The following is a 15510-nucleotide window of genomic DNA, read 5'->3' as shown; positions in this document are numbered from 1 at the left end:
TGAACAGAAAACAAGAGGTTATTAGTCATCAAAGGATTCAAAATACTCATCCATGATATAGAAACATTAATTTAATATGTAAGTTTTTATCTCTGACTTCAATTTTCTGTCATCTTTAATTCCCTTGATCCAAATTGACAGCTTTATTCCATAATGGCTCAACCTGTTTTGAGTTTTTGTTTTTATAGCTCTTTCTACATGCAGATTCTTGCTGATGTGTGTTGTACTTCTGTAAATCTGAATTCATATGTAAACTACTTGAGTGTGTACTTCTATCAGACATACTTTTGAATATGAACAACAATGGTACTGTAAGTATTATTAACTGCATGAATAAGGGCTTGCAGTGTGTTTGTGGAGAGCTGTATTTAATCATTTTAAAGACTTTTACCCGTCATTTCAAAATATCTGCAAGTGAGGTTTTTTTAACACCCCAGAACATTCTCCCATAAGATACAGTGAACTGGAAATAAGCAAAATACACTAACCTTGTACATTGTTTGCAACATACTCCAGAAATTGTGCTCAGTGCAAAATGTGCAGAATTGAGTTTTTTGGATATGTAAATGCAATGGCTTTTCCAGCTGAAGTCATTGTCAGTGTGCATGCCCAATAATTCTGTAAACTTTACTTTCTCTATTTCATGGTCACTCAATAATACCTGGAGGATGTACTTCTCATTTCCTTTACTGTGCTGTAGGTAATTTGTTTTATTTAAATGAAATGTTAACTTATTAGGAAGAAACCACTGCAGCATGCACTTCACAACCTTTTCAGCAGTAATAGATAAGGATTTTCCATCATCACCAAATTATGGTTGTATGGTCTGCAAATAACATCATTTTTGACAAACTGTTTGGGCTTTTAATGTCAATTATATAGATCAGAAATTATAGGGGGCCATGAACAGTACCCTATGGGGCACCTGTTGCCACCCTCTTAGCATCTGATAGCCACTTCATATTTTGCCTGTTTTGAGACCCTGTAAGTTCCACAACCTGAGTTCTATGTTGTAGATAGGATTAAGTTAGCTCCTTGCCAATTTCTTTGATGCTGTAGCCTCCAGTTTCTCATGGAGTATTTACTGGTTCACTGTATCAAAGGTGTTGATAAGATCTTGGTTGATTCCTACATCACTTTTGTTATGGTCCAAATTCCTTCCGGCTCCTGCACGAGACTTGTATGGCTCCTGTGTTGTAACCTGTACGAAAGCTGTGTTGATTACAATTCAGAAGATTGGAGGTGTCGAGATAGTTTATGATCCTGATTTTCATCAACTTTCTAAAGATTTATGAAATAGATGGAAGGAGGGACATACATCAGTAGTTATCTACCTAGATTGAATATCCATTTTTGAACAGAGTTCTAACCTTAGAAATTTTCATCCTATGTGCGAACACACCTTCACTGAATGAGAAATTGACAGTATGTGAAGCAACTTATTTATTTGTGACACTTGCACTTTATCCATTTCTGCATACATTTTTGGTGTCAGACTATTAATAACTTCCACATTTCATATTCATTAGTGGAACTTATTCTCATATTGATGACTACTTTGGTGCTGTTATTTTCTTTTGTTTGCTAAAGTTCTTGCTTGGTTTCTCAAGTACACTTAGAAAGTAGTTAATAATGTAATTGAGCAATGCTTCTTTTTTAGTTTAATGTTATCACCAGATATAAGTACAGTCTCCTGTTCCTTACTGCTTTTTCCCAGTTCTCTTTAACAATTTACCACGTTCTTTCATTGTCTGACTCCCTTACCAATCTATAATTATGTAATATGTATGCTACATTAATTGTCCTTTTTATACAGTTACATTTGTAGTTTCATACAATTTTATTTTTTTTAGTTAGTGTCAGTAAAAATTTTCACTTCAGTGTTGAGGTTTCTTAAAGTGTGTGTAAGTGTATGTGAGTTGACTTTCATGAATCTTTTTATAAAGCAAATTTCCAAATCTGTCATGGAAAGAGAGAACATGGCATTTGTATTTGTTTGTGACAATACTTATGCCCAGGATTGGTCAGTCAGTGTGGCAGTAAACTGGTGGCAGTTTTCAGGGGAGAAAATTCTTTTGTACATATGATGTACTATTTTTGTATTTACGGGAAGTGTGAGAACCGTAATGAGTGCATTGTGGTCAGATAAGCCTAGGTCAATGTTCATTACTTCTATATCTGAGGTTTCTATATTTGAAGATGTATTGTCTATGAAACTTTTTGAAGAGTTTGTTAGCCATGCTGGGACATTTATACACATGCCAGAAAAAGTTTTCCATCACCCCAGTTCCGAGAACTGCTGAGGATAGACATTGACTGTGGATATTGTATGACAGACACAGTCCCTTTGACTGTTAAGAGATGTCACTAAACCCACCCAAAGATATAAACAACCATGCATGAGCAGCACCTATTACACGGAGGAGCTCCGACAGCCAATAAGTTCGAGTCATTCCACCTGGAAGGAGGTACACAACTCATGTTGTCTGAAGTTCAGCCATGCCTAGATGGTCAATGCTGTGGTTTAATCATGTCCACTTAGTTACTTTGTGCTACGAAGGGCTCTCAACAGGGGAAGTGTCCAGGCATTTCGAAGTGAGCCAAAGTGATAATGTTCAAACATAGAGGACATACGGAGAGACAGGAACTACTGATGACATTCCTCGCTTAGGCCACCCAAGGGCTCCTACTGCAGTGGATTACTGCTACCTATGGATTATGGCTCATAGGAACCCTGACAGCAATGCCAAAATAATGCTTTTTCTGCAGCCACAGGATGTCATGTCATGACTCAAACTGTGCACAACAGGCTGCATGATGGGCAACTCCACTCCTGACATTTTTGCAACCAGGACATCATGCAGTGTCTTACAGATGGGTCCAACAATGTGCTGAAGGGACCACTCAGGATTGGCATCACATTCTCTTCACTAATGTGTATCGTATATGCCTTCAACCACACAATCGTTGGAGACGTGTTTAGAGGCAACCCGGTGAGGCTGAACACCTAAGACACACTGTCCAGCAGGCGTAGATTCATTATGTGGTACTGATGTATGTTGCTGATGGTCATGGAAGGCATCATAATGGCTGCATGATACGTGTATGCCATTCTCCAACCAATAGTGCAATGATATCGGCAGCATATTGGTGAGGCATTAATCGTTGTGGACGAGAATTCACACCCCCATGAATGACTTCCTTCAGGATAATTACATCATCCGATTAGAGTGGCCAGCATGTTTTCCAGGCAGAACCCATCAAACATGTCTGGGATGGATGGAAAATGACTGTTTATGGATGACATGACCCGCCAACCACTCTTGGGGATATATGCCGAATCGTCGTTGATGACTGTGACAATCTGGACCAACAGTGCCTTGATGAACTTGTGGATGGTACGCCATGACAAATACAGTCATGCATCAATGCAAGTGGATGTGCTATTGGGTATTAGAGGTACCAGTGTATACAGAAATCTGGAACACCACCTGTGAAGGTATCGCTGTATAGTGGTACAACATGCAGTGTGTGGTTTTTATGAGCAATATAAAGGGCGGAAATATTGTTTATGTAGATTTCTATTCCAGTTTTCTGTATAGGTTCACTACTCTCTAACTCTAGGGAATGAGGTCACGCAAAACGTTTTTGATGTGTGTATAGAATAAAAGTTGAAACTACATATAAAATTAAGGAACTGAATTTTAATTCCTCTGTGTACTTACATATTGACATTATAAAGTCCCCAGATACAATTATTGACTTTTTCTCATCACATAAGATGTTCAGTAGTGCCTCAGTCTTATTTATAAAAATGTCTGGGTCACAGATCTTGTTTCTAGAACACTTTGACAGCTGCCACCCTTTCTATAGCAAGAAGTCCCTTCCATACAGCCTAGCCATCCATACATGTTGCATCAGTAGTGATAAGCAGCTCCTCTCAAAATATGCTGAGGGTCTCACTGAGGCCTTCACAGACTGTTAATACCTTCCCAGCTTTGTACAACAACAGATCCCCGTGCCTTATTTCTCCAGTCACCCACCACCTCGCAAGGTCCCACTGCCTAGCCACAGAGCAGCATTCCACTCATGACACAGTAGCACAATCAGGACTGGAGCAACCATATCATATTCTCCATTCTCCCATGCAGGTCCGGGGGTTAGAGTAGGCCCGAGGTATTCCTGCTTGTTATACAAGGTGATTAAAAGGAGTTTCACATGTTTCGGCCTTTATGTAATGGTCCCCTGTAGGGTTTGACCACCATTCTTCAAACTTTTCCCAAAGAATGAGCCAACTGGAGAAAGGAGCCTTAAAAGGTACATCGTGTCCATCACTAATTGAGATCTTTAGACCCGAGACCACACAGGGATCGTGCTGCTGATGCCTCCACTGTTAACTCCCCGCATATGCCAAGGGATAGATGCCCATCACCCTAGGGCATCGGGACTCCCAGTAATGGCCATCCTGCCAGGTGGCCTTTGCTGCAACTGGGTGGCACACATTGGGAGGACCCATGGTCGGAGTGGGTGGCATCAGGGTGGATGATAAACGATGAAGTGCAGTCCATCATCTTTTGCTGGTGGTGAAACACCAGCAGTCTCTAAGCGTTAACAAGCTCAATTCAACACACAGAAGTACAACCCTCAAATCGTTCCCCTCCCTGGCCACACCATGGATGGACATTAAGCTAAGGATGGCAGCAGATCTTATTTCCCCAGTACCTTGTATGTTTGAGAGCTGATGGGGAATATTTCATGACAATGAAGCCTCAGGTTTTGTTGAGGATTTAGAGGCCAACTTCAGGGTGGTGGAGGGCTTGTCCAAAATGAGATCTGGGTCAGTCTTGATCAAAACAGCATCCTCTGCCCAGTCATGAGGGTTACTCGCTTGTCACAAGCTCGGGGATGTTTCTGTAACCATCATGCCCCATAAGAGCTTAAATGTGGTCCAGGGTATCACATTTCACAGAGACATTCTTTTGGAGTCCGAAATTGAGCTGCATGCCAATTTAGAGTGACGAGGTGTAAATTTCATCCGGCATGTCCTCCGGGGTCTGAATGATAATGAGGTTGTCAGCGGTGCCTTCATCTTGGCCTTTGAGGGTGATACATTGTTTGAGAAGGTCAAGGTTATGGTCTACTGGTGTGATGTAAAGCCCTGTATCCGTCCCCCAATTCTGTGCTTTAAGTGCTGGAAGTTCAGCCATATGTTTTCCCGCATTACTTCCAGTGTCACGTGCCGAGATTGTGGATGCCCATGACATCCCAATACTCCATGTGCCCTGCCTTCAACCTGTGTCAACTGCGGAGAGAACCATTCACCTTGCTCACCTGACTGCTGGATTCTCCAGAAAGAGAGGAAAATCATGGAGTACAAGACCCTGGACCGACTGACCTACACTGAGGCTAAGAGAAAATTTGAACACCTGCATCCTGTGCATATGACATAGTCTTACACCATCACTACAACAATTCTGACACCATCAGCTCTGCCAACCCAGGTCACCTATCAGATCCTGTAGACTACACCTGCCCCATTGATGTTGGAGAGCATTTCCATCCCTGTTGCTCCTGCACCACCTAATTGAGGAGAAACACCCCCCCCCTCCTCCACCCCCCAACCCCTCCAACCATCAGGGACAGCTATCCACACCTCTGAGCGGGAGAAGTGTAAGTGTTCTTCAGCTTCTCTCGCTAGGAAGTGATTCCTTTGGTCACTCCATTCCCAGGTATCTTCTAGTGCGAAACATGACACCTGCCAGTGCCCAAAGAGCACAAAAGCAGCTGGTTGTAGGACTTCACGCTCATCCTCACTCCTGGAGTCGTAGCCAGTGAAGTCCTCCCAGCCAGGGAAACCCAAGGAACAGTGACAGAAATCCAAAACAAAAACTGCTAAGACCAAGGAAACGGCGGTCGCACCCACACCACTGCTACCTACAAAGTAGCTGAGGTGGGGTGGAGATTTGGGCGCCTGCTAAGTACCCAGATCTCGCCAGACCCTCACACATGATGGATATAGACCATTCAGGCAATAAAGCAGTGGAAGCAGGTAACTCTGAACCGTACACTGCCTCATTGAACGTTCCGTGCCTTCCCAGTCTCACGATGTCATCGTCCAGTGCAACTGTGGTGGTTTTATCCAATGCATGGGTGAGCTACAGCAACTGTTAAGTTTTACACCTGTTATCTGCAGTGCCCTCCAGGAAACCTGGTTCCCAGCAATGTGGACCCCTGCCCTCCGTGGCTATAAGGCATATTACAGGAACCACATTGACTATAATCGAGTGCCAGGTGTAGTTTGCGTTTATGTTCTAAACTCAGTCTGTAGTGAACATGTGCCCCTTCAAAACTCTCTTGAAGCTGTGGGTGTCACAATAAGGATGATGCAGGAAATAACTGTCTGCAAAGTATATCTTCATCCAGATGGTTCAGTACCCCTGAATGTATTAGCTGCACTGATTGATAAACTGACTAAACCTTTCCTACTTTCGGGAGATTTTAATGCCCATAACCCCTTGTGGAGTGGTACCATAGTTACTGGGCGAGGAAGAGATGTCGAAACTTTGCTGTCGCAATTTGACCTCTGCCTCTTAAATACTGGAGCCACCACACATTTCAGTGTGGCTCATGGGAGTTACTCGGCCATTGACGTATCAACCTGCAGCCCAGAACTTCTCCCATCTATCCATTGGAGAGCACATGACTACCTGTGTGGTAGTGACCACTTCCCCCATCTTCCTGTCACTGCCCCAGCATCAGGCACACAGATGCCTGCCCATATGGGCTTTGAACATGGCCAACTGAGTAACTTTCACCTTTGCTGTCACCGGTGAATATCCCCCACATTGTAACATCGATGTGATGGTTGAGCAGATGACTAGCACAATTGTTTCTGTCACAGAAAACGCAATCCCTCGTTCTTTAGGATGCCCAAGGTGTAAGGCAGTCTCTTGGTGGTCGCCGGAAATCATTGAAGCAATTAAGGGGCGTCTGCAAGCTTTACAGCGGCGTAAGTGGCACCTTTCCCTGGAGCACCTCATAGTCTTTAAATGGCTCCGTGCCAGTGTTCGCTACCTTATCGAACAACGGAAGGAGTGGTGTTGGGAGAGATAAGTCTCCATCATTGGGGGCCACACGTCACCTTCCCAGGTCTGGGAAAAGATCAAATGCCTCTTTGGGTACCAGGCCTCAACGGCTGTCCCTGATGTTACCATAAATGGCGAGTTATGTACCGACGCAAATGCGATTGCCGAGCACTTTGCCGAGCACTTTGCCGAGCACTTTGCCGAGCACTTCGCCGAGCACTTCGCCGAGCACTTTGCCGAGCACTTTGCCGAGCACTTTGCTCTAGCCACTGCATTGGATAATTACCCCCCAGGGTTTTGCACACTCGAACGGTGGCTGAAAGGAAACGTCCTCTAATTCACTACATGCTGTGGTGAATCCTATAACACCCCATTTACAAAGTGGGAGCCCTTCAGTGCCCTTGCACATTGCACTGACACATCTCCTGGGCCTGATCGCATCCACAGCCAGATGATTAAACATCTCTCATCTGACTACAAGCGACATATTCTCATCATCTTCAACCGACTCTGGTGTGATTGCTTCTTTCCATCGCAATGCCGGGAGAGCACCATCATTCCTGTGCTCAAATTCGGTAAAAACCCGCTTGATCTTGATAGCTATTGCCCCATCAGCCTCACCAACGTTCCGAAAAAGCAATGCCACAAGTGTGAGAATAAAACGGACGAAACGTGTAACACAAACCGGAAAAAAAAGGAAATGCCATAAGAATGAAGGGAACGCTATGAACACTAAAAGGAACAAAAGAGGACAAGAAAACAACAGAAGATAGTAAAACATGAAAGCAGATTACAGTTGCTGGCAACCATGAGAATAGAAATGGAAAGCCAGCGACTCTGCAACACATTAAAACCTCAACCCTAAAGCACTAGGCTGGAGGACACAGAGGGTCAAAGAACACACACTAAACCCTACATAGAAATATAAAACCCAGTCTCAGTAAAACTAAAGCTGCTGTGGAGGCATTGTGTCCAACACCGAAGGCAGGGTGGTGGGAAAGTTGAAAGTCTGCCACAGAGCGGCTAAATGTGAGCAGTCCAGCAAGAGGTGGACGACTGTCATTTGGAAGCCACAGCGACACTTAGGTGGCTCCTCGCAACAGAGTAGGTAACCATGCATTAGCCTCATATAGTCAATGCAGAGCCAGCAGAGGATGACTGATTCCCTGGGAGAGGCCTGCCTGGAAGACGTCCACACATTCATAGTCTCCTTAATGACACACAGGTTGTTGTGCGTGCTGTTATGCCATTCCATCTCCCAAAGCCAGAAAACCCCAAGGTGTAAGACAGAATGTAGGTCAGCTTCAGAGAATGCCTATCTCCAGAAGCAGTCTCCGAGTCGCCTGTTTGGCCAGTCATTCCGTGGTTTTTTGGTGGACCCCTGGACACGTCATTATCCCCGGCCACAAACTTGCTGATAGGCAGATGTGAGAAAACGATAATCAACAAAACGTAAGTAGTTACTCTTTTACTAAAACAAAAAGTTAATTGAACTGTTTAATAATATAAATCAGGAAAAGGCAGCTTTATTTACAAAACAGATTTTTATATGCTGGCTGCGGAGGATGGCCACACAAACAGACTTGTTATTCACGCCGTGCCAGACATTTCCACGTAGCCCATACCACAAATTCAGAAGATTCATCTGAACATCCATAAAACCATACAACACACAAAATTCAACAACATATGCAAATGTAACAATCTGGTACCCAAATATTCAATGTAAAGATTAAAAACAGTACCCCCACCACCCAAAAAGCAATGCATGCTGCTCAGAAAATATGGTTAAAATACAAGATCAAATCCCTATACTCTAAAAAACAAGAGTTAAATTACAAGTTGTATAAGACACATTTACAACTCGCAGACACCATAAATAATACGAAAGTTTTCTCCCATTTTGTCAACGGGGTCAAAAAGCATACAAAAACTGCTGTACAAAGAATAGAAACAGTTCATAGAAGAAAGATCAACCAACTCAAAAAATTCCAATTACAACATATTACCTTTACACACACATACAAATTCTACCCATGATTAGTGAATCTTACAGACACACAGTTAAACAGTAAAGAAAGACAGCTGTTGGAGAAAGGATGAAAATACAATGTAAATTCAGAAATAGATGAAGATTACTTAGAAAATCTAATTATGGAAGCAGAAAGTGTTTTGACAATGGATGATAGGAATGAAAATAGCAGTGTCAGCATTGGATTAACTAGAGAACTAGTAAAAAAAGAAATCCAGAATATAATAAACAGCATAAAAATGCAGCACAAAGACAACAACAAACTCAGGATCTGCAACACTAGGAAACATTAGGAGAAAGCTACAAAAATAAAATGTTATCATTTTAAAAGCAGACAAGGGGAACACAGTATTACTGTTACACAAAGAACAATACATTGAAAAAACACAAGAATTTATTTCACAAAATAGCATTACAAACAGATTCAAGACAAAAGTAAAAAACACTCTGAAAAATATTGACATCATACTGGATAACATAGAGAAAAGAAAGTTGTCATAGATCAGTCCCACTGCGCCAGTCCTCCGACGCCAACCAAATATCCACAAACCGAAACTTCTGTGAGGCCAATACTGGATTTCAGAAAATCCCCCACTTAAAAGCTTGCAGGATACATGTTGAAATTACTGTCTGAAAATTTCAAAGTACAAGAAGACAGAACCATTAAAAACACCACTCAGCAAATACAACAAATATAACCCTCGTTTCATTTGATATAGAAAACTCTGAGCACTATGGGACTTAACATCTGAAGTCATCAGTCCCTTAGAACTTAGAACTACTTAAACTTAACTAACCTAAGGACATCACACACAGCCATGCCCGAGGCAGGATTTGAAACTGCGACCGTAGCGGACATGCGGTTCCTGACTGAAGCACCTAGAACTGCTTGGCCACACCGGCCAGAAGTACCAGAAATAATAGAAATTATAGATAAGAACCTGAAAACTTATAGTCATCCTTCTGATGAACAGATTAAGAAAATATGCACACTCATAAATCTCATAACACAACAAAATTACTTCAAATTCGGTAATGAATTTTATTTAAAAGAAGATGGATTACCAATTGGGTCCCCAGTTTCAGAAGCCTTAGCAGATATTTTTGTAAACCACATTTAACAGATCATTTTCACAAAAATGTTAGCAAAAGAATACAACATATTATATTGGTTCAGATACATGGATGACATCCTTTGCTTAATAGATGAACCACAAAGAAAAATTGAAAAACTACATACTGACAACAGCAAGATGCATAAAAATATAAAATTCACACTTGAAAGAGAACAGAACAACCAAATTAACTTCCTGGATATAACAATAAAAAAACAGAACCATAATCATATGTTTGAAATTTACTGTAAACCCACAGTAACAGACAATATGATTCCTCAATCCTTGAACCACCCACACGCACAAAAGCAGGCATCACTTCAACACATGCTCCATAGACTCAACACAGTACCACTCCCCAAAGAATGCTACCAAAAAGAATTGGACATAATGATGCAGGAGGCACAAAATAATGGTTCCAACAATAACACGGTAACAAAGCCTAACAACAAAATTAAAAGTAAAATAAAAGCAGAAAGCTCCAAACCACAGACAACAACACAACAGAACCAAACACAAACATGCAGTCCCATAACAACTGCACAGGATACTCAGAAAAAGTTGAAAGGAAACACTAGATGGTACACAATGACATACAAACACAAACTCACCCATCAAATCACCAACATTTTCAAAAGACAGGGAATAAACATAGCAGACACAACAGTCAGTTCTATACAAAAATGCACCCCAAAATTGACAAATAATAGAGACATATACCCGAAAGCAGGTATAAATCAGCTACAGTGTAACACTTGTGAAGGCAGATACATAGGGGAAACAGGGAGTACATTTGATGTCAGATACGAAGAACACATGAGAATTTGGAAGTATGGGACAAACCACATCACACTTGCAGAATGTCTAAGAGAAAATGGCCACAAACCAACCACTAGAGACAGTGACATAAAATAATTAGAATCAACAATAAAAAACACCTCCTAATGATGCAAGAAAATTTCCACATACATAAAACCAAAGCAGAAGGGAAAATCCTGTTGAATGACCAAGTACACATGCCAAGCAATTCATTATTTACAATAATAGATAAAATAATAGAATAACATCTGCAAAAAGTATTAATAAAATAATGCAGTCCAATATAATAATTAGAATCCAAATCTCTACACCCATTCATCCATGAACCCCTCCACATAATATTGAAAGGAAAAGTCAAATCAGCTGTCACTGTCACCAAAGTTTTCAACCACTCACTAATAGCTTGTATACCCGCCTTCACTGCCAGTCACCCCCCCCCCACCCCAAATTAAAACTCGTCAGCTCTATCCCCCTCCATCTCTCTCAATCATACACACACAGTATAAACATCATAAATAGAAGTCAGTCTCGAACATATACTTCGTTACATTGGCAACAAATAGGTAAACTTCCCATAAAAGATGAAACACATAATGGAGTTGCAATATTTATTTTGAGAAAAACAGTGTACGACAAAATATTTGCACCGAGTGACAAAAGAACAATAGTCGACCACAAAAAAGAGTGAGAAACATTGTGAACAGTGTGTGGAAGGTGAGAACACAAAGATGTGATTATATGGCAGTGATAAAAGTGGTAGTGTGACCTCCAGACCAGATGTGAGGAAAAGCAAATTAGCAAATCATAAGTAATTATTTTTTTTTAGAAAGTGAACTGTTTAATAATGTAAAACTAACAAAATTGTATAATTATATATCCCACTGATGATGCCTTAGAACAGGAGAAGGCAAAACACATATGGGATAAATAAAGTAACTAGCAGAAGGAAAAGGAAGCTTTATTTACAAAGCAAAAATATATATCATAGTACCCTGGAATGAGGAACGTATTAACCACAATATTTTATGTCCCTTCCACAGTAGTATTCCACTGACCACTGAACCTAGAGAATATCATTGTCCATCACTACTACACAACCCCTGCTCGCTGCCCTTTACCTTGTGGCTCATGCCCCTGTAGTAGACGTAGATGCGAGGCTTGTCCCATACATCCTCCCGCCACCACCTACTCCAGTCCAGTCACAATTGTCACCTGTCCAATCAAAGACAATGCTAGCTGTGAAACCAGCCATGTGATCAAAGAGCTAAGCTGCAACCACTGAGCTGTATTTTATGTCGACACGGCAACTGACAAAATGTATGTTCACATGAATGACAACCAAAAAACTGTGATGAAGAAACAGTTGGACCAATCAGTTGCTGAGCATGCTGTGCAGCATGACATTTGTCATTTCAGTGACTGCTTCACAGCCTGTGCCTTCTGGATCCTTCCCACCAACACCAACTTTTCTGAATTGCACTAGGGGGAACTCTCGCTACAGTATAGCCTACATTTAAGTAACCCTCCTGACCTCAACCTTCATTAGTCACTGTCTTCCACCAAACTATACCATTCCTTGTTCCCATTCCAGCACTCAATTCCACTAATGCACCCACAGTTTTTATAGCTACCTCCTTTTCTGATAGCCCTCCCACCTCCCTGCCGACATCTGTCTAATCTCCCGACTCCAACTAGCTGCCGTACCCTCTCCCCACTTTGTCCCTGTAACCGTCCACAAGCAGCACGTAACTGTCCCCCTACCCTGCTATCTCTCCCTGCCCCAGCCTCCTCCTTACCCCTCCACCACCTGTTTGCTTCTCCCACCATGTGCTGCTGCTTGCAGTCTGGTCTTGGGTGCCAGAGCTTGTGTGTTTTTGTGTTTGTTTTCCTTGCTCTACCGTCAAAGAAAATATCTACAATTGGGTGCACGTCCTTGAAGTAGCTTCTGGCTATGAAGTATTTAAAACATGTGGGTCTCAAACTTATTTCTGTTATCTCTCTCTGAACATAATGCTAATAATCAAGAACGTATATTTAAGATTATTTCTATTTTGTTTCATCTGTCATCAGATTCTACAGATTTCCAAAAATTTACTTCTTTTCAGTTTTAATATATATTGAGCAATAATGACTGTTTACTAGCACTGAACCTCACTATAACAAAACAATAGTTGTTAGCAATACTATCCCACAAGGATTTTTGTGCATGATCATTCAAATGGCGCTGAAGATGAGTTCCCACTGTCATATTTGCAGTCCTATACTATTTCATGTTGCAGGTTCAGAACCCACTGAATTATTGAGATGTTCATCATCAGGATGATGGTTCAAGTAAGGTTAAACCCTGCAATGGATAGAATGGGAACTTCATTGCAGAAGACAATAGAAAATATACCATAGGTGTTACGTCACTTCAATAGTTTTGATACAAGCCGTTCAGAAGCCTTACAGTTTCAGACAATCAGCACCTGAAATTGCTGTTGATAGTTCTGTCCTTAAAATGGATAGCCAGAAGTTTCTTTTATAAGTTCAAAATTATGAGCTCACGGATCTTTAATCATGTCTTTAAGATCCTATTGGGGATGACCAGATCTCTTACAGTTTCTAATGATGTATGCAGACAGGTACTTAGTATGGACATCTGTGGAGCACAATACTTATTATCTCTTCAGAAAGTAAATGTGCACACAATACAGATGAACTGATCAAAAGTTGTTTCACATGCAGTTAAGTAAAACACGGCAAAGAATGGTTGTTGTAAACACAAATATTAGTAAACAAAACTGAAACACACACATAATGATATGTATTGCTCATAATTGTAAAATAAGTTCTCTCTGCATGACTTAAATGAATGGAGAGGCAACACAAATAGTTCCCAAGAGTGGTCTAGAATGCAGCCTAGCTAAACTGAAGCCATACCTGAAGAAGATTAACAGCAGAATGAACCGAGTGGAGTGAAAGTAGGCCGTAAACAGATTTGTTCTATGGTATTAATGAACTGTGTTAATTTATTATTGTTTGCAAAACCTGTGAGCCAGAAGGCTAATTTTTATTGGCTATGGATATTGTCATTATATTTTGTTTGTACCAGTATGTTACTTCGCATGAGCAGCGTCTATTCAAAAGTTCAATTCTAATTGATGCCTATGCATTGGAAATCAAGGGCTTATTATTATGGGACCCATCTTGCATATTAAAATGTAGTTATTGAAAAATCTGTAATTTTTAATTCAGGACTCTTGCTCATTAGTACTGGTGTCAATAGAAATTAGAAAAATCAGATGATCAAAAGTGTATCAACAGATCCTGGAAATTCACAGTAATATGTCCATTACTGTCATTACAAATCTGGATAAAGTTAAACTTAAAATTATCAATACCTGTTAATGTATATAAAAAACAAATATGCTGTGACTTACCAAATGAGAAAGCACTGGTAGATAGACACAATATAAAATACACAAACACACACACACAAATTTCAAGCTTTCGCAACCCAAGGTTGAAGCAATCTTGGGTTGCGAAAGCTAGAAATTTGTATGTGTATTTGTGTATTTTTTATTGTGTCTGTCTACCAGCAATTTATCGTTTGGTGAGTCACAGCATCTTTATTTTTTATGTGTATTTTTACCATGTGGAATGTTTCCCTCTATTATATTCAATATCTGTTAAGATAGTTAAGTTCACTGAAAAGAGGCAAAATAACCCTTTAAATTGAAAGTGATCATTCCTTCAAAATATACCTATTAACTCATAAGACTTTGCATAATGTATGAACTTCATCATCAGAATTTTGAAAATAAAGTTACCAAAAGGCTTATGTGTATCTTAATGTACAATACGGGAGTGGTGCCACCACTCCACGCTTCTCTCCAGTGCTAAACTACTGATCCCTTAACGTCTTATAATGTATCCTGTCAACTAATCCTTTCTTTTAGTCAGCTTGTGTAGGAAATTTCTTTTCTCTCCAAGTCCATTTACCCATCTGACCTTCAGCATACATCTATAGCACCACATTTCAGAAGCTTCTATTCTCATCCTGTCTAAGCTGTTTGATATCCATGTTTCTCTTCATATATGACAACAATCCATACAAATGTTTCCAGAAAAATCTTTAACACCTAAATCTGCAAACATCTTGTGAATATTGCAGTTTTCTTTATTTCTGTGTCTAAGAAAATTAGAGAGAAATTTCCCCTTTTTTTTCGGGCATGTTCATAGCTGTGTTTTCACACAAACCTGTTTCAGCATTTGCTGTACTATCTGAAGATAGCAAAAAAAAAAAAAGTGCTAAAAAATGTCTCACTGAAAACAAGGCTACAAAGGTGTCTTGCATAAGGTGCAATTACTCTACAACCTAAGTTTATATTCAATGCTCCAAAATTTCTCTTCTTCAGAAACACTTTTCTTTCCATTGTCTGCCTAGATATTATATCATCTCTACCTCGAACATTAT

The sequence above is a fragment of the Schistocerca serialis genome, unplaced genomic scaffold (genome assembly GCF_023864345.2).
Source record: "Schistocerca serialis cubense isolate TAMUIC-IGC-003099 unplaced genomic scaffold, iqSchSeri2.2 HiC_scaffold_1362, whole genome shotgun sequence".
NCBI lineage: Eukaryota > Metazoa > Arthropoda > Insecta > Orthoptera > Acrididae > Schistocerca > Schistocerca serialis.
This window is presented reverse-complemented; position numbering follows the sequence as displayed.